Source organism: Saimiri boliviensis, chromosome 3 (assembly GCF_048565385.1).
Source record: "Saimiri boliviensis isolate mSaiBol1 chromosome 3, mSaiBol1.pri, whole genome shotgun sequence".
In the NCBI taxonomy this organism is placed as follows: domain Eukaryota; kingdom Metazoa; phylum Chordata; class Mammalia; order Primates; family Cebidae; genus Saimiri; species Saimiri boliviensis.
The window spans coordinates 152,322,441-152,341,334 of NC_133451.1; the positions used below are offsets into that span (position 1 = coordinate 152,322,441).

General features: G+C 34.8%; 1 non-coding gene across 1 annotated transcript; it reads right to left on the reverse strand.

Moving 5' to 3' along the window:
• Nucleotides 1–6,925: 6,925 nt before the first annotated feature.
• Nucleotides 6,926–7,089, reverse strand: LOC120367806 (U1 spliceosomal RNA). The gene has a single exon (XR_005582088.1). It is a non-coding gene; the product is annotated as a U1 spliceosomal RNA (small nuclear RNA).
• Between the last annotated feature and the right edge of the window lie 11,805 nt (nucleotides 7,090–18,894).

Sequence of the window (18,894 nt, forward strand, 5' to 3'; positions counted from 1 at the left end):
AATAATCATTCAATATATTTCTCCTTTCTTTTATTATAAAGGTAGAATTTGATCTTGTTTTTCTAAGAAATGAACCAAAATAAGGCTTAGATACTACCCCAATTAACGTAAAAATAAGTAGAACTTTGCCAGTGTACAAATTTGATCCAAACTGTGCTCAGGTCTTAGGATGAATCATAAGACTTTAGTGGAAGTATTGCTTTTGAAGCCAAAAAACTGAACTTCAAAAATCCTTTTAAAGCACTATCCTACTTCGTAATGTTTCACAATATGCACAGAATAAAACATAATATTCCCTGAAATATTCAAATAACAAATATTCTGTCCAGACATTGGGCCGAATACCGCCTGCACTGAAGTAGATACACAATGTTACGCAATGTTCTGCGTCTTAAACTAAGCCAGCCCTAAAGAAATGTTTGTTTAGTGCCCTGAGGGTCGAACCCCTGGGATTCCTGTTCAGACAAGGACAGGCAGGGGATTCCAAAGATGACTCTGGGGCTTCAAAGTGTAAATCCAGGAGCATTTTGACAGAAGTACGTCAGTCCTGACCTTACCTCCTGCTGAATGCCTTGTTCCTGTGAGAGAAAACCTCTCTTCTGCTGAACTGTTCAAAATTCATTTCCAATGTGCATTTGCTCTGTTCCACTCTGTCTGAAAATATATGCAGACAAAGTTGATTGACAACTCTCTGGTTACCATACCATGAAGGCTGAAACCAGAAAAGCTACAGCTTTAATTCGCTGACAGTTGAAAGCTACAGAACTTAATTTCTTAAGGTTCATTCTTAAATCTCTACTCATTATCCCAAGAGGAAAACAAATAATGGGGATTACATAGGACTAATGGAACTCTATATAGAAGGATGTAAATATGGGGATTGCAGTCATGAATTCTCTGTTCTTCTGAGAAGAAAAGAAATCACATTATCTGAGTAATTCTCACAAAGCTGGCTGATGAAATCATTTCATTTACCAGAATATTTATTTTTCAAATAGGAAAATACATAGAGTTCATTTAAAATATAAATATTTTTAAAAACTTATTTTCAAATTAATTTATAATTTATTATTTAATAATTTTAACATGAATAACATAACATTTTGTTATAATAAAGTATTGAAATTGTAGAATAATCTGTCAAATGGCTCACAGAAAATTGAAGTCCAATGCCGTACTCCCTTTTGTAGCTGTACGATTCTGGCTGTGCAAACTAAATTCTGGCCGTGTCCCTCTTGTATCTAGAGATAGTTCTGGTTAATCAACTACACTCTGAAGGTAACTCCTGGTTTTATTTCCCTCTTTCTTTCTCCTTCTAGTAACATAAACTTGGACGTGACAGTTAAAATGCAACAACTATCATGCAATATGAGAGAAAGGCAGAGAAAGAGAGAGAGAGATCAGTGTGAACATTATTGATCCTTTATATTCCTATTTCTCAGTATGGTAAATAATTTCCCTCACCCACCCCCACAAAGATGCTCACATCCTTATCCTACTGTGAACGTGTTGCCTTACATGGTAAAATGGACTTTGCAGATGTTATTAAATAAAAATATTGAGATGAGAGCTTATTTTGGATTATTAAGGCCAGCAAAATAGAATCACAGTATGAGGCAGGAAAAAGGATCAAAGTCAAAGAGAGTTTTCAAGATTCGACACTACAGGTTTTGAAGATAGAAGCAGGGGCCCTGAGCCAAGGAATGCACACATCCTTTAGAAACTGAAAAAAGAAGAAGAAAACAAATTCTCACCTAGAGGCTTCTGAAGAATATAGGCTTTCTGATCTGTTTTGGATTTCTGAAGTCCAGAATTGTAGGTGAATGAAATTTGTATTTTCTTAAGCCACTACCATACTGGCGGTTTGTTATAGCAGCAATCAGAAAATAATTCAGCCACTGATTTCTGTTATTTGCAATGTACCTCAATCTTAATGGAAACAATTGCACAAGCATTCTTATATCTCAAACGAACATTCCAGAAAAGCCCCCAAGGAAAGCTTTAAAGTCAAGTGAATCTCCAGTGGGAAGTGGCACCTTTTGTTCAGGGATTCATGTGGTTGATTTATTTAATAAGGAAGAATTTTTTTAAGCAGTATTTGTCAATAATAATATACCTTGTTCATCAATTTATTTCCTGTTTTTTTTTTTTCTTTAGTAAGAATGGTAACCTTTGCAGAATGTTCCCTTGCATGTGGGCGTAACCTGTGATTTGTTTCTGTCAATAGAATACACTAAAGCTGTTGAGATGTACCTGATTACATTAAAGAAGATGAAAACATTGGTCTGCTAGAGTGTCTCTCTTTCCCCTGTTGGCTTTAAAATGTCCAGTAATTCACTTGGCAAGAAACTCAAAATGCTTCTAGAAACTGAGAGTGACCTCCTGAGGACAGCCAGCAGAAAGCAAGTTCCACAGGGACTGAAGTTAAAAGAAAGCACTGCAGTGATGAACCTTAGCCTCTGTATATTGCGTGCTTAAGTTTTTTATTAGCTAAACACCGGTACTCTTATTTCAAGATCACTGCTAAGATAATAAAAAAAAAGAAACTAATGCAATGATACAACCCTGACTCAAGTCCAGTCTGGCTCCATTCATCCAATTATAGATTAGTCCACCCATTCATCTATCCATTTATACATACATAAGATGAATTAAGTGTGTGTCACCTTCCAGGTCCCAAACCAGGGATTCTTGTTGATACAGGCAAATGACAGAGCCCAGCCTCACTGACATATCATATTCTGACTTACCCTAAATATTCAGGTTCAAACTAGACCAAGGCCCCCCTAATTTGGGAGGCATATCAATCAACTCTGGTCCTATATTTTGCCACTAAGTAGCCAATTACTCCGTGGCAAAATTTAACACTAATGCAGTGGTACGGTTGGATGGACTCACTTTAGTGAGCACTTTTAAAAGCACAAAATATAATTTAAAATTTTGGATATATATTATAGTACTGAGTTTTGTGACTGCTTACAAACTTCTCTGGAGTCTAACCACCTGCATTCAAATTTCATCTTTACAAGTTTCTAGTTTTGCTACCTTAAGCAAACGACTTGTTTTATATGACTTAGTGTCTATTTCTTTATCTGTAGAGTTGAGAAAACAATGATACCTACATAATCAAGTAGTTGGGAGATTTAAATAAGATAAAATATATAAATTAGTGGGAACCACCCTTTTAAAGTGCTTAGTAGATATCATCTATAATTATTAAAATGGTTTCTTCACTCTCACCCTAGTCTATACAAATAGGCCTTATCCCTTAAATTCTGGGCCTTTTCCTTGCTTCTTTTCTCCATTGGAGGTGGAGGAAGCTATCTGTTGGCAAACGTTGGAGCAGAAAGTGTGTATTCTTGACCAAGTCTTTTCCTCTTCCTCTTCTCCTGGGGATCTGGCTATCCACAGAAAATAGCTTTTCTGCTCCAATGCTTGGTGCTCTATATATCACAGGGACAGCCCTGTGCTCACGGAAGACCGTTTTGTGACTCTAGGTGCTACTGGATAAAACTGCCTCATAATGAATTTCAGTTTACTAAACATGTATTTCATTTTAATAAACGATTATAGCATATTTGTTTTACTAGTTAGGAATCTATTTCTGGAAAGAGTACTGGTTAGAACGTGATTTTTTTTGAGGCAATAAATTGAGGGAGATGATTTTTTTAAATGTTCTGCAATTTGTCTCAGTAAAGTTTAGGCATATTTTGCCTCAAAAGAAAGATGAATAACTTTTGATTCTCAGATAAGGAAACCTTGGAAAATATTCTTCATATGTACTCTAAAGAAACTACAGTAGAATTTTGCCTATATTAGTTTATGACTAATATAAGAAACTAGATTATCTTCATATAATTAATGACTTTCATAATCTGGGAATTAAATTTAAATAAATTTTTATTCACACTTCTACATTACATACTAAAAGTTCAACTATTAAATTATGTTATTTGGATTTAAAAATAAAATGTTAAAAAGTTTAAGTATTCTCATACATTACAACTGTGTAAATTGGTGCTCTATTTAAAAGCAGTTGATGATGGTATTAAGTATCTCAATATGTTTACACACTTCAACCATATATTTGGTAAATATTTTTTGTGTAATGATTCCTTAAACAATCAGAATTTATATATATGCCTAGCATGCATATGTTTATTAAAACTTAATTTGAGCCAGGCGTACTGGTGCAGGCTTGTAGTGCTAGTTACTTGAAAGGCTGAGGCAGGAGGATCATTTGCACCCAGGAGTCTGAGGGTGTAGTGAGCTATATTCTTCCCATTGTACTGCAGCCTGGGGGAGAGAAGAGAACAAGACCCTGTCTCTGAAAAACAAACAAATGACAACAACAAAACTCTTACTTTGAAATTGTGAGAGACTAAAAGAAACTTCAATAGTCAATGATAGAGAAAGGCTTCGTAATCTTTGCTATGGCTATAGGTTGGTAATGAATCCGGCCTTACAGTTAATTGTTATATATTTTAGGTAAATGGCATGGATTTACAGATACATAATAATCCTAAGTGAAAAGTAAAGTTTGTAAAATTATATAGAAAGTATGTAGCAGCTAAGTTAAAATACTAATAACAATAACAATAATAATCCACATAGAGAAATAACTTGATTCCAAATAGGAATAATTTTGAAGAGGTGATTTTTCTTATTCCTCTAAATGTTTCCCACATTTTTGTGTGTGTTTTCCATTTTTAAAGATCTATATTTGCTTTTCACCTACTTTTTAAAAAAATGTATTAATTAGATATTTTAAAAAGCATTTTGGTTTTGTTTTAAAATTTAATGCATTCGCTGGTCAAAATTTTGCTTAGTGTTTGAATATAAATTCAGGTTATTATTATTACAAACTATTTTATCCTAGTTTGTAATGGATTACAAATCTCCATAATAGATTTAGAATACTTAATGAAATGATTTAATTTTGAGATGCACAACAGGAGGGTTTCCATATGCAATCCTGTGTCTCAGCTGGATCACAATAGGAATTAATATTGGTAATCCATGTCACCTTAGGCAACTCCCTATTGTACACCATTCCCTTAAAACCAACTTTCACCTTATGTCTAGCTACATCTGCTGATTTGCCAAGGCATCAGAACTGTGATCTCCCTTGGGATTCAGATATGAACACAAGAAACTGGTACACTCGTTATGGAGGAACAGAGTCAGAACTGGAAGGAATCCAGAACAATTCACCAGACTGAGCACAGAAGCTAGAATGAAACACTCAGTCCTGGACAGCTGTGCATCCCAAGGAAACAAAGACCGCTCATAAAAGTACAAGTGCTTTAGGATCTGGGCTGTTAAGCAATTGTGCTGTGGGATCTCCCTAAAATATTCATGCATAGAAAAAAAAAAAAGAAGCTATTCCTACTAGCCAGGAGAAGACGACACTTTTTTTATGCAAAGCAACAGAGTATATCAGTTGGCAGCTCAAGAAAGCAGCAGTGAAGGAAGCAGGGTAGTGTCTAGGGAAGATTTGTGTAAAGCAATGAGGTTGTGGTCTGAGCAGGGCCTCCACGCCCACAACATAGTGGGTGTGACTCCAGTATCTCCTAAGTAAAAGGAACAGACCAGGGCAGATTCGTGTTTTTTAAGAATAAGCTAAATGGTGCACAAGCTTGAGAAGCATAGCACCAGCAACTGTTCTTTATTTCAACAGTGTGTTGAAAACCTCTGGAATGCTAAACAACAAAACAAAACAAAAAAAGAGAGCTAGAGATAGAGATAGAGATAGAAAGAAACCTCAAAAAGGAAACCAACATGCACATTTATGAAGTTAAAATATTAACCTTCTAGCACGTTAGGAGTCTATTAATGTCAGTTAATTGGTGTCATTAGGTTTAGAAACATTCACGTGATATTCTTTTTCTTTTTTTAATCTATGAAATATAAGTGAAGAAGCATGCATCATAGTTATATAATAATTTTTTGCAAGATTATAGTAAAATTTTCAAGACATTTGCAGTTGCAATATGTTAAGATAGTCTATTTGATATGATTGTATAAACCTGACACAAAATACTTGTTACACATTGCATTTAATTTCAATAACATTTTAAGAAAGATTTGTGTATTTGAAAAGTATCCCTTGAAATAATTCAACATATTTTTTTGAGTGTTGAAAAGTAATGTAAAGTTGGAATTTTAGGGCACATGTAAGCTATGATAGGTTGGAAGTGAAAAATACCTTAGAGATAATGTACTTTCCATCTCTCTTCTTATATACCATATACAAGCAAAGGAATTAATTTGCCTGAATCACATAGCTCCTGACATGCCTAAAATCACAAACCTGGGAATGACGGTCAGTAGTTCTGAATCTGGGTCTCCACTACAAAGAGCTGCCAACTGTAGTTTTGTTTCTGCTTTCTGATAATTCAGATAAATTTTCACTGAAAAGGAAAAATGAAAATTGACCTGGTAATGTAGGAAAAATAGGCCTCTTCATACATCAGTGAGTCAATTAAGTGAATGTAGTCTTAATCAATAAGTGAAGTATGTCACACTGTTCTCAGTGAGATAGTCAATGATTCTAGGAAGTATATCTATACAAATCAGTCTGGCAGGCAATTAGGGGTTTTATGTATTTCATTTCAATTACTTTTTGTTGTATTTAGAAAAATCTTTCCTCCTAAGAATTTATATCTTATTTATATTCTTAAGTTTTGATTATAGAAAACTGGACCATTTTATCTTTTCTCAGATACAAATCTTTAAAGATTATATGTCAAAATATAAAATATTGTTACCCAAATGAATATTACTTTTATTTATGCAAATATAAAATCCCATTTTATTGGTTAAAGAATTTATGTGGGTTTTGTTGATGAGTACTTCTGCTTATGTAGTTTTTCATAATCCTCTGAAATTATTATGATTATGATTATTATTATTATTTTTAAATCAGGGGAAAGCACGAACACAGTCCCCAACTACCACAAATTATTCAGTCGAGTTTTCCACAGTTGGGGATATTACAGGGGCCAGCACATCCGGAGTGAAATGGATAAGCCTCGCCCTGGGAAAACCATCTTCATGATCATCATATCTCCCCTGCCAGGTAAGCATAGTTCTCTGTAATTATTATCATACTGGAAAATAACATTAACTTTTGAGGAATAAGAGTTGAGGAAATCTGGGCTGTAGTTCAGTAAAAGGGAAAATCTGGAAAAAATTTGATAATGCCATGGTAATAAGAGCTAGCATGAGCCAGCCCACACAGTGTGCATTCACTCCAGCTGGGAACAAACCATGTGAGAGAAACACTCATTATCTTCTGTTTCCCATTTTGCAGCTGAGAAAACTGAGGTACAGAAGGTTAGATGATTTGACCAAATTCAACAACTATTAAGAGATAGAGATAGAAATCAAACCAAAGTAATCAGACTCCAGAACTTGAATGCTTAACCAACACCAAGCTACTTCCTTTTAATATAACTAGCTTATCAAATGCATTACAATTTCCACCCAGGAGAATTAAATTCTTTTCAGGGCTTCGTTATCTAAAATATTTTAAATAATATTATTTCCCCTTCTGAAAAACAAAAAACAAAAAACAAAAAAAACATGGTCTGGAAGCACTCAAGTCTCTGTCTGAAATATTACTTTCCCTTTTCTTTACCTGGGCAGAATTTGGAATCAAAAGTCATAGACCACAAATTAATAAAAGGAGGAAAAAATGATACTTTGTCAGTTACACCTGTTGCATTGCAAGAGACAAACAAAGAAAGTAGAAAGTACTCCTGAAGCAAGGCTTGGGATAATACATCCAGGTTTTTTAATACATCAAAAGGGCAAGCTTTCTTTTATTTCTGTGTATTATTGACATTTCCTCAAAGATTTGTGACCAGCAAGAAAGCAGGGATCTCATGTTGTGCAAATTAGGAAAGATGGTGCATTATACTAAGACTCTGAGCAAGAAGGTGAAAAGTGGACTATGTGGTCATGAATTATCAAACTTCAAGATAGGCTTTTAAGAATGAGAGTGCTAATGTACATTTGAATGAAGTCAAATATTTGTCCAATAAATATTATGAATCTATAAAGTTGTTGTGGTATTTGCCTAGAGAACAAAATCGTTAGATCAATAAAGTGGTGATAGTATTTACCCAAGCGTGAGCTCTGTTATTAGAGATCTCTGTTAGTTATATGTAGAGAAGTCTGTTAGTTCAGCTTTTAAAGTTTAGAGTATGTGACATTAATTCTGTTAATCATGGATGGGCGGAGTTTTTTTTTTTTTTTTTTTTTTTTTTTTTTGAGACAGAGTTTCGCTCTTGTTATCCAGGCTGGAGTGCAATGGCGTGATCTCGGCTCACCGCAACCTCCGCCTCCTGGGTTCAGGCAATTCTCCTGCCTCAGCCTCCTGAGTAGCTGGGATTACAGGCATGTGCCACCATGCCCAGCTAATTTTTTGTATTTTTTTTTTAGTAGAGAGGGGGTTTCACTATGTTGACCGGGATGGTCTCGATCTCTTGACCTTGTGATCAATCCACCTCGGCCTCCCAAAGTGCTGGGATTACAGGCTTGAGCCACCGCGCCCGGCCATTGGGCGGAGTTTTTAACCATTGGTTCGCCTCATCCTCCAGGCCTAAGTATTACTAAGACAAGGAACACTTCCTTATAGCTTTTGTCAAATTTGTAACAAAAATGTTTTTAATGTACTTCTTTATTTTCTTTATTGTACACCAGTTTATAATGACATGATGACAGAAATAATATACTGTTATTAATACTATTATTAATCCACCATCTCATATGGCACCTTATAGATAGTAGATTCTTAACAAACATTTGCTAAAATAATTTGGTAAATGAATAAATAATTTACTGTATAATAACAAAATATGTAACGTTTTTTAGGGAAACAAGGATAAAATGTTCCTAGGATAATGTAAAACGAAATAAAGTAATCTTGCCTGTAGCCTAATGGATGATAGACAATTTCAGATTGATTCTACTAGTGTCACCTTAGATTTCTTACACAGCTGAATTCAGCTGGTGGGTTGGCTGGAGATCATGGTCAGTGAGAGGAGTTGGGATGGCTGGGAATCCCTTTTTGTGTTGTCTCACATCATACTCTTAATGACATGATATTTCAGAGCACTGTTGTAAGGAGGTGAGATCAATGTTTAAGTCTCTGCTTCACGTTTGCTGATTTTTAGTTGGCCGTCACAATTTACATGACCAAGCCCAAATTCATTGTAGGCAGATAGTAAAATAGGGCATGGATACTAGCAAGACAAGTTCGCTGAGAGCCATTACTATAACAAGCTACCATAGTAACCCATAAAAATCTAGCAAATGATTTAAATCTAGAAAAATGTACTTGCACAGGGAATTTTCAAGGAAAACAATTGGGATACAATTTCACCAAAAGAAGAGGAAATAGCATTCACTTTCCCTCGATTTCAAACAAAGCATTTGATTGTCAAAGAGGTATCAATTAAATAAGTCTAGCATGAAATTAAGCTTCTCTTTCAAAAGATACTATTATTGGTATTATTGATATAAGAGCATGAATCAGTGAAACTGTGAAATCAGAGAGCTTAAATGGGTGTTAGGAAGAAAATACCATCCATTTTCCTTTCTAGCAAGGTATTACAGTTAACTTGTTTTAGAAAATTATAATTTATGATTTGCTCTAAGCATTTCTATAAAGGGAGATTCAGTTTCTCCTGAAATGTATTTTGCTTTAAAAGGAAAAATGGAAAAATGGAAGGGAAAAGGCATTATATTATAGCGAGAAGGCATTATATCGAAGTCAAGACTTTGGAGTTAGATTTGGACTTGAGTTGCATCTTGTCCTACATAGTACAAGTCTGCATTCAATCAACAGCTTAATACTTCTCAGTCACAATGTACTGGTGTGTGAAGTAAGACAGCCTCACTCACTTTGTTTTGAGTTAAATTCAATAAGCTATTGAGAGCATTTTCACAAAATGCCTGGTACATAGTAAGCACTCAATAAAACATAACTGATTATTACTTGGTATTTTTAATAAAAAGCAAAAATTCCAAGAATCCCTTAGAACATGTATTTTCTACTTGTTTTTTAATTTACTGTTAATGGTCAAAAATAGTGAGACACTAATATATTTCAGCCATTTTTTTTTCATTTTCACTTTGGTATAATCATAAACATAAAATGAATACTAAAAGTAGTATCCCATAGTTTAAATATTAAATAATGTCTATCAACTACTGATATAAGAAATAGTTATACAATGTTTATTACTCTTTGATACACTTACATATATATATATATATATATATATATACATACATATATATACATCTGTCTTTCAAAACTCATTTTGTTTGTGAATATTGTCTGTGGTTGTAAAATTTTACACAAATAATTACTGTTAGTTTTGAAGTTCGAAGGTATTTGATTTAAGAGTACATGTCTGAGTTCAAGCCATTATTTAGTAATGTGGTTTCATTTAACTGGTAATAGAAAATTAATATATTTCCCTTTCCTTATTTTCTTTTTTTTTTTGGCAGTGTCTTGCTGTGTTTTTCAGGCTGGAGGGCAGTCATGCAATCATAGCTCTCTATACTCTCCATCTCCCAGGCTGAAGTGATCCTCCTACCTCAGCCTTCCAAATAGCCGGGACTAAGGACTGCATCACCAATCCCAGCAAATTTTTCATGTTTTTATGGAGATTGTGTTTTACTATGTTGCCCAAGCTGGTCTTGAACTCCTGGGCTCAAAAGATCCTACTACCTTGGTCTCCCAATGTGCTGAGATTACAGGTGTAAGCCACCATGCGTAGGTCTGATTTTGCTTTCTTTGGGAAAGGAAAAGAAGAGACAAGTGTAGACTATTTAAACTTACATCAGTCAAATATCTTGCAAAAAACAAAAATTTGCTAGATTAAGTAAAATCTTAAATATGTATTATATATGAAAATTGTCCCATTGAATATGAAGAGCAGAGGTGTAGATTGGAAAGAAGTGTCTAAGTGGCCCATTCCTGTAATCCCAGCACTTTGTGAGGCCAAGGTGAGAGGCTCGCTTGAGCCCAGGAGTTTGAGGCCAGCCAGGGCAACAGAGTGAGATCTCGTGTCTACAAATTTTTTTTTCAAATGAGGCCCAGGACATAGAGGCTGCAATTAGCCTTGATGGCACCACTCCCACCTGGGTGACAGAGTGAGACCCTGCCTCAAAAAAAATAATAATAATAAATAATAAATATATAAAAACAAAATTGTCAGCACCTTCTGTGACTCAAATGGGTTTTGTTATGTGTTTGTTTAATTTTTCTTTCTCTTTGCAGGCCTATCTACATGGTTTAAGAACAGGATCGTCCTATAGCTCTCTAGAGTCCTGTTAATATGTTGTAAATAGAATATGATTTGTATCTCCCGCTTGTTCATGCTGAGCCCCTCTCCAACCTGTTTCTTCCTGATCCCTCCCCTGGAAGCAGAGCTGTATGGACTCCATCAACAGAGTTCTCTTCTCTTGCTTTTAGTTGAATTTGGCCAATGGGAAGCATCAGAGACTTTTTAAAAACTAGTATTAGAGGAACCATATTTAAATGCAGAGAGAATTCTGATGGAGACTTTCAATTGCTCCTTGCTTCTGGAAGCCACACAGAAAACATTTTGAACCTCTCTATGTTATGCATCCCGGTCCCTGAGAATCCAAGGACTGCTACATCATTTCTCTTCTTTATTTTCCTTCATCAAGGTATAGAATCTGCTTGCTACTAGCTTGCCTGAATCTGAAGATCGTTTCCATGTAGAATTTCAGTCAGTGTCAGCACGTAGCCTGTTTGAGAGGTTTCTATTAGCTCTGCTTTTACAAGCCAGGATCTCAATATAAAATCAAGGTTTCATTACTCTAAAGATGAGCGTTGAAAAAAATACTCTACTCTTATGTCTAGAGAGAGAGTTCCCAAAAAACTGGGATAGTGCCTTCCTTCATGTAAGTGCAATTGAGTGTGCTCTGCCTTGCAGTGATAGCTGGAAATATCGGGGTTTAGCTGAGAAATTTACTTAAAATAAAACATATAGACATGTGCCATATAATACTGTAGTCACTAGCCATACGTAGCTAATTAGATTAAGTTAATCAAAAGCAAATGGAATTAAAAGTTCAGTTTTTTTGGTTGCACTTGTTATATTCAAGTGTTCAGTAGTCACATGTGGCCATTGCGATGATGTGGGTTAACACGCATAGACCCTCTTCTTCCTTTCAAAAAGTTCGATTGGTGAGTGCTAATATAAAAAATACGCTAATTATTGAAATATCCAGCACTATATTGTTTCCATTATGGAGAAAGATTCATTCAAAACAGTTTTATGGTCAATTGATATTTATTCTGTGAATATACTGGAGGTTCTTTGAATTAATAAAGCAAACCAAAGATAAGAATTGGTAATATTTGTTGAATACCTGTAAAATACAGGTACTATGCTGAGTTCTTTTCATGCATTAGCTTATTCAATCCTCAAAAATCCCTATTACTTGCATACTATTAATATCTCGCACTCTGGAGTCGTAGAGCTGGGAATTGGTAAAGGCAAAATTAGAATCCAGCTAACCTGACTCCAAAGCCTATATCTTAGCAGTCATGCTCTACTGCCGTCCTAATAGTTGGGGAAACAATGAATTTCTTGGGCTTTTTAAATTTTATTTCATTTTTTTTCTGTGAAGGAGAATGAGCAGGTAACCATCATGAAGGAAAATGAGACCTTGGTTCATTGCCCTGCAAGCATACAATACTTCCGAATAATATTTTAAAATGCATCTGCCATATGAACTGAATATCATATGAATTTGTTTTACATTTATATAAAACTCCCAGAATTTCTTTTTCATATCTTTAAAAAGGATTAAATCATTGTTAAAAGCATACAGATAATTTTGAACAGATTTCAAAAAATATACTCCTAATATAGAATTCTTTCATAATCGTCAGTAGGACATATATGTGTTGTTTTCTTTCTTTTTTTTTTTTTTTTTTTTTTTTGGTAAATTAGCTATTTAAAAAACCTTCTCATTGACAAGAAAAGTAAATAAACAAATTGGAATACTGGTGTATGATTTAATTTCCTTAATCTCAGTCAGCTCAACAAAAGTCTTTACTAGGATAAGGTTAAAGAATATAAAGAAGAATTTATGCCTACAATATTTGCGTAGCCATGATGAAGACACTACCATTTTATTGTTGAGTTACATCTTTACTACAATTATTAATGATGTTCAAAAATATACTTTGATTTTTAAAAATATATTTTTTCATCTCACAAATATTACGTGGAAGCACTTCAATGTCCATTCTATTTACATAGTATAAAAATACTTAAAGGAAAAACAAATTGAGTAAATATTTTTTAATTAATGTTCTATAGCACAAATATAAGAGTTAAATAGCTGAAATGTATTTTATTTGCATACTTACAAAGATATCTTTAAAACAATGAAACACTTCTTGACAATAAATGTGTCTTTTTGCAAATAGAAAACTCCTTAGTTTAGTTTTTTTTCTTTTTTTTATAGGCAGCAGTTTGGTTTGCATAAGTCAGTAATTCCTGCTGTGCTAAACTAATTCAGAATGGATGATTGACAGCAACTTAGGTATTCAAAGGCCGAATTGCATAGATCAGACCAGATTGACTTCCTCACTTCCCAATATTCAAATAGGATATTTTTCTGATATCCTCAAGAGGTTTCTGAAGATTGCACTGCATTATTGCATCTACTAATTTCTCATCATGTTTCTCAACTTGTATGGAAAATGACAAGTGAGATTTTTTTTCAGAATATGCCTCTTCTGTTAGAGAAAATTTGTTTCTTAAAAAAATCGTGGCAACAGTGCATTGTTCACTATGGTTTTGAAATTTGAATGTCACCCATGATCATGTTTTCAAATATTTTTATAAATTTATTTTAGAGCATTAAAAAGTAGAAAGCATATTTGATTTTTTTTTTTTTTTTTTGGTTTATAGGTTTGTTTCACATTCTTGTTCCTAATTAGCATCTGTGTAATCACCATTTAGTTGACAAGTTATGCACTGTGTAGCTAAGGATTTACTCTGCAGGTCTGTGTTGTGCAAACTCTGCACATTCCAAAGAAAGGTTAGTCCTTGACCTGCTTTTAGGAAATAACTTCTAAACTTTTGAAATATCATGCTTGATATGTGTATGTGTGTTTACTTGGGATCTAGGACCACATTGGGTAGTCTATGCTAACCATATAATTTAAGGTGGGGGCTTTGGGTCATGAGGTATCTCTTTGACCACTGCAGGGGCAAGAGACTGAGTAAATGAGGCCAGCTATGCAGACCTGACTTGACCAAACCCACAAACATGTCTGATCACCATGCCTTGGATTCGCTTTCCTGGTTGGCAACACTATCTATGTGTTGTCACACATAATTGCTGGGAGGATTAAATGCTGTTCATATGACTCAACTGGGAGAAGAAAACTGGAAACTTGCACCTCTGTGCCTTTTTCCTTTCTGATTTTAATTGACTTCCTTTCACTGTCATAAAGCATTGCTGTGAGTGTAATAGCTTTTCTGGGTTCTTCTATTGAATCACTGAACCTGAAGATGGTCTTGGGGACCCACTGAATACACACAGGTACGTGTGTGTGTGTGTGTGTGTGTGTGTGTGTGTGTGTGTGTGTGTGTGTTTTGAAAGCACATATAAGATCTTTGTGTACTTCACCTCATAGAATCATAAAATCATTGATTTAAGGTCACTTAACATGAAGACCCACATATTCTTTTTTCCTCGTGATTGCCAAAGCTTAATAGATAAAAACTCAAGCATGAGATCTTTACTTTTTAAGGGTAGAGTCTGAATTATATTGTCATTTCTTACTCAAGATTGTAGTATAGATCCATGTTAGATGCTACGAGGTAGTTTTTTGTAACTTATAATGACAGCAAGAAAATCTGTGATCATATTGCATTATTTCTAATAGATTTTCTTTGAAACTGCATTCCTGCTTGCACTTTAAATCTCAATTATCCAAACTACTGTTGTACTGGCCCGAGCATAGAAAGTCAACACCAAGACAAAAATATGCCAAATTGCAGGGGCTTTATTGCTGGCAGCCACGGAGGACTTGCGTCTCTCCAACCCAGTGGCCCTGAAAGGAGGGTGTCAAGACCTTTTATACCCATAAAACCACCTCAGGAGTGAGGGTGAGGGGCAGGGGTGGGGGTGAGGGGCTTCAGACATTCTGAGGGCCAGTGTATTCTGTAAATCACCTCCTGGGCAGAGATGAGGGTGAGGGGCCCTGGACATTCCAAGGACCAGGGGACTTTTGACATTCTGATTGTTACTTAAGTGGTTCACAAAAGTTAAGATACGCATTTGTTTACACATTGTCTGGGTAGGGTGGAAATCATAGACCTTAATTACTTATTACAAGTTGCAGGGGCCAAGATGGCCTGGGTTTGGACTGCTTGCCTGTCACATTAGGGTTACAGAGAGCAGTTTCAACAGAAAGCCGAGGTATGGTTGAGGTATGTAGTTTTATGGGGCTTTTACCATGTCACATACAATAAGCTATTATTATTGCTTAACCTAAAAAATTCTTGATGTAATACACACAAATCATCTTATCTAATTCAGAGCTTAATAATTGTTTTATTCATATTCAGGTGAAAAGCCATGACATGATAAAGATAAAAATTTAAATCTGTGAAAACTAGAAATGAGAAATGATACTGAGAAAATAAGCCGTTCTTTGTTGGGAAAACAAAGAAAACAAACTAAAAATAATATTCTACCTCACTAGTACAAAAAAAAAATCAAGGTGGTTTAAAAAAAAAAAAATATATATATATATGCATACACACATATATACATATACATATATATGTGTGAAAAAATGAAAAATAATATTTTATGGGCTAAGTAGAAATGGCTTATAAAACAGTTACCTTAGAGCAGGGGTCCCCAAACTTTTTACACAGAGGGCCAGTTCACTGTCCCTCAGACCATTGGAGGGCTGGACTATGCAAGGTGTGACACCCTTCACAGCCAGCGCTGCTGCCTCCACTATCCCAGACAGCGGTATACAGTTTCACAGGTCCAGCACCGCCTCCAGTGCTGTATACAGGGATGGCGGTGATCAGCCTGTGACACTGTGTATACAGCGTCCTGGACATCTGCAGCAGTGGTGGGCCTCTTCTGTGGGAAGCCCACTGCTGCATGTTTTCACTATTATAAGACACCTCCTAAAAATAAGACAGCCCCCATCTTTTGGGGGTAAAATTAATATAAGACAGTCTTACAATAGGGGAAACATGGTGTGTAGTAATGTGGGGGGAGACTTTTGGGCAAAGGGAGGTTATAGGGGCCATTATGTTGTTGTACATTTGGGGGACTACGGAGGCCATTGTGCTGTGTAGTATTGGTTATAGTGCTTTGCCTTTCTTCCTACTTCTGCTGTTATTTCACACTGCTTCCGGTGATGTGGGGCCCTGCAGCTGCAGACCGGATGTGCGTCATATGCCAAGCTTTGTGGCGCCGCCACATACAGTACTCCAGGAGCACAGGATGCGGATGCCTTAGAGGAAGGAATGATAATTTGATTCCATAAAACTAAAACTTTTTATAATAACAGAACAATGAAACATACTTATAATAAAATTCATTTTGATATAGGAAAAATTATTTACAATAGAACAGGAAAACAATAAAGAAGACTTATCACTTAAAAAAGATAGTGAGCAAAAATTATAAGCAGTTGTTTTACAAAAAAATCACTGCTAATGGACAATAAATTTTAGGAAATTTGCTTACTCCAGCTATAATTAGCTCCATTTATACAAAGGAAAATATGCAGGTTTGCATAGACATATATATGCATGTAAATACATAGAAAAATCAGTTTGAACAGAATAATAGCATATGATTAATAGTGATATCTAGAAATGAAAAAGCAGGAATGGAAGTGGTGGTCCAACTAGTTAGATGGGGATGGGAAGTAAATGGTATTTAAATATTTAACTTCATATATTTTGTTATTGTTTGAATATATTACATTAATTACATGTTTGTGCAATATTCAATTTTCAGTTTGAATACAATTTGTACTCAAATGCCTATTTAATGATAGCCTTTAAGTAAATCAATTTGAAACAGAACTTAAAGAATGTGATAGTATTTTTCTTTCACCTGCAGGTGAGAAAATAAGTTTCAGACAAAGGTGAGATACAAACACAGAGTTAATATTGATCCAAGAATAAGATTTCTACATAAAATTTCTAAATTAAACTTTAGTTCTGTTTCATGCCTTCTGTTGATGACTGGCTACATACGATTTTCCTAATCTCAAGAAGACTGCTATTTTATGATTGGTAGATATTATTGTGCTTTCTTAAATTTTATGAAGCATAAATCACAACACATGGAGCAAATCTTTAGAGTTTAAGACTCGAAAGTGCCTTCTATTACAGTATGAGCCTTCAAGCACTATTGAAGTACTTAAATTCTTTTTTAACTGTGCCCTCTCCCCCAACCTTTACACATATAAACACAACACTGCATCTGATTTTATGGACTAGGAAATTGAGGTTTACAATTTACAACTTCTAATTTGCTGAAAGTCATATAACTATTACTACAAAACTATAATTATCATTGGTATACTATACTCTCAGTCCAGTACTTTTTCTAATACAAACACTGTAATTCTAAAGCACCTCATGGATTTGCACTAAATATTTAGTGCCGGTGAATCACTAACCTAGTTTTACTTCCATAAACAGGAATTCACTTTTCAAAATAAAAAATATCCCTATATTTGAAGGATCGGTTAGCTAAAATGTCATTTCTTTTGGAAAATGTTCTCAATCCATAAAAAAATAAAACATTATACCACTTAAAACATAGTGCACAGTTCTAAGTATCTCACATTTCTTAGCTAATTTTATCTTCACAACACCCCTATCAGGTAGGCACACTTATTATAATTCCCTTTTCACACATGAGGAAGATGAGGCAATGAGACAGTAAATGACTTGCCTAAGGTAAGAGGGGAGGTAATGACCAAGCCCAAACACAAACTGAGGTTTGAGTGACCTTATTCTTAACCATTTCACTCTGTCTCTCGGAGAGTGGAAATCTCTCTGAGCTCCCTGTGTGTTTTTACCAAGTTCTGCTTTATGCCAGTGAGTTTTAAAATTAGTTGCTTTACACAATGCTCATCACATGGTAAAAAAAATCGATTTTAAAAACTCATGTTGTTTTGAATTTTCTCCTGTTTGTGGTCTTGTCTTTTCTGCCATAAAGTAGGCCCTACAAAGATAAGATATTGATCCTACTTTGCTTTAGATCACCTCCTAATAGCTACAAAATTGTGGTTTACTTGAAGCAGGTGCTCTTAAAATGTTTATTAAATGAAGAATGAGAATGAATTAATGAAGAAAAGAGGCATGGTCCTGACAGAAAAAAATAAATGAATAAAATATCATTTATAAAAATAAAATGTACAATTCAGTAATAGAAAATAATGTATTAAGATGTTATTCCATATTTTCTTTGAGAAAATAGCATCAGTGAGTTTTTTCATCTTTGCTGACAGAGAGAGAGAGTGTGTGTGTGTGTTTCTTAATGAAACTTGGAATGCTTGGTCAGTGCTCAATGTGTTTGTGGCTGCTTCGAAATTATCATATTCAGGAGAGTTTAGTTAGACTAATTTTCTCTCTGAATTTAAATGTGGATGCCTCCTTTAGGTATTGTAAGTGAGGTTAATGAAACGTTAACTTCCAATCCTAGTTGAGACCATTTATATGCTAATTATTAAGCAAAGACAGTCTAAGAAACAAATAGCCAACTGCACTCAAAGCACTTTTAGAAAATGTTGTCCTTATGGTCACTGTTATTTCTTCACTCATCTACAAT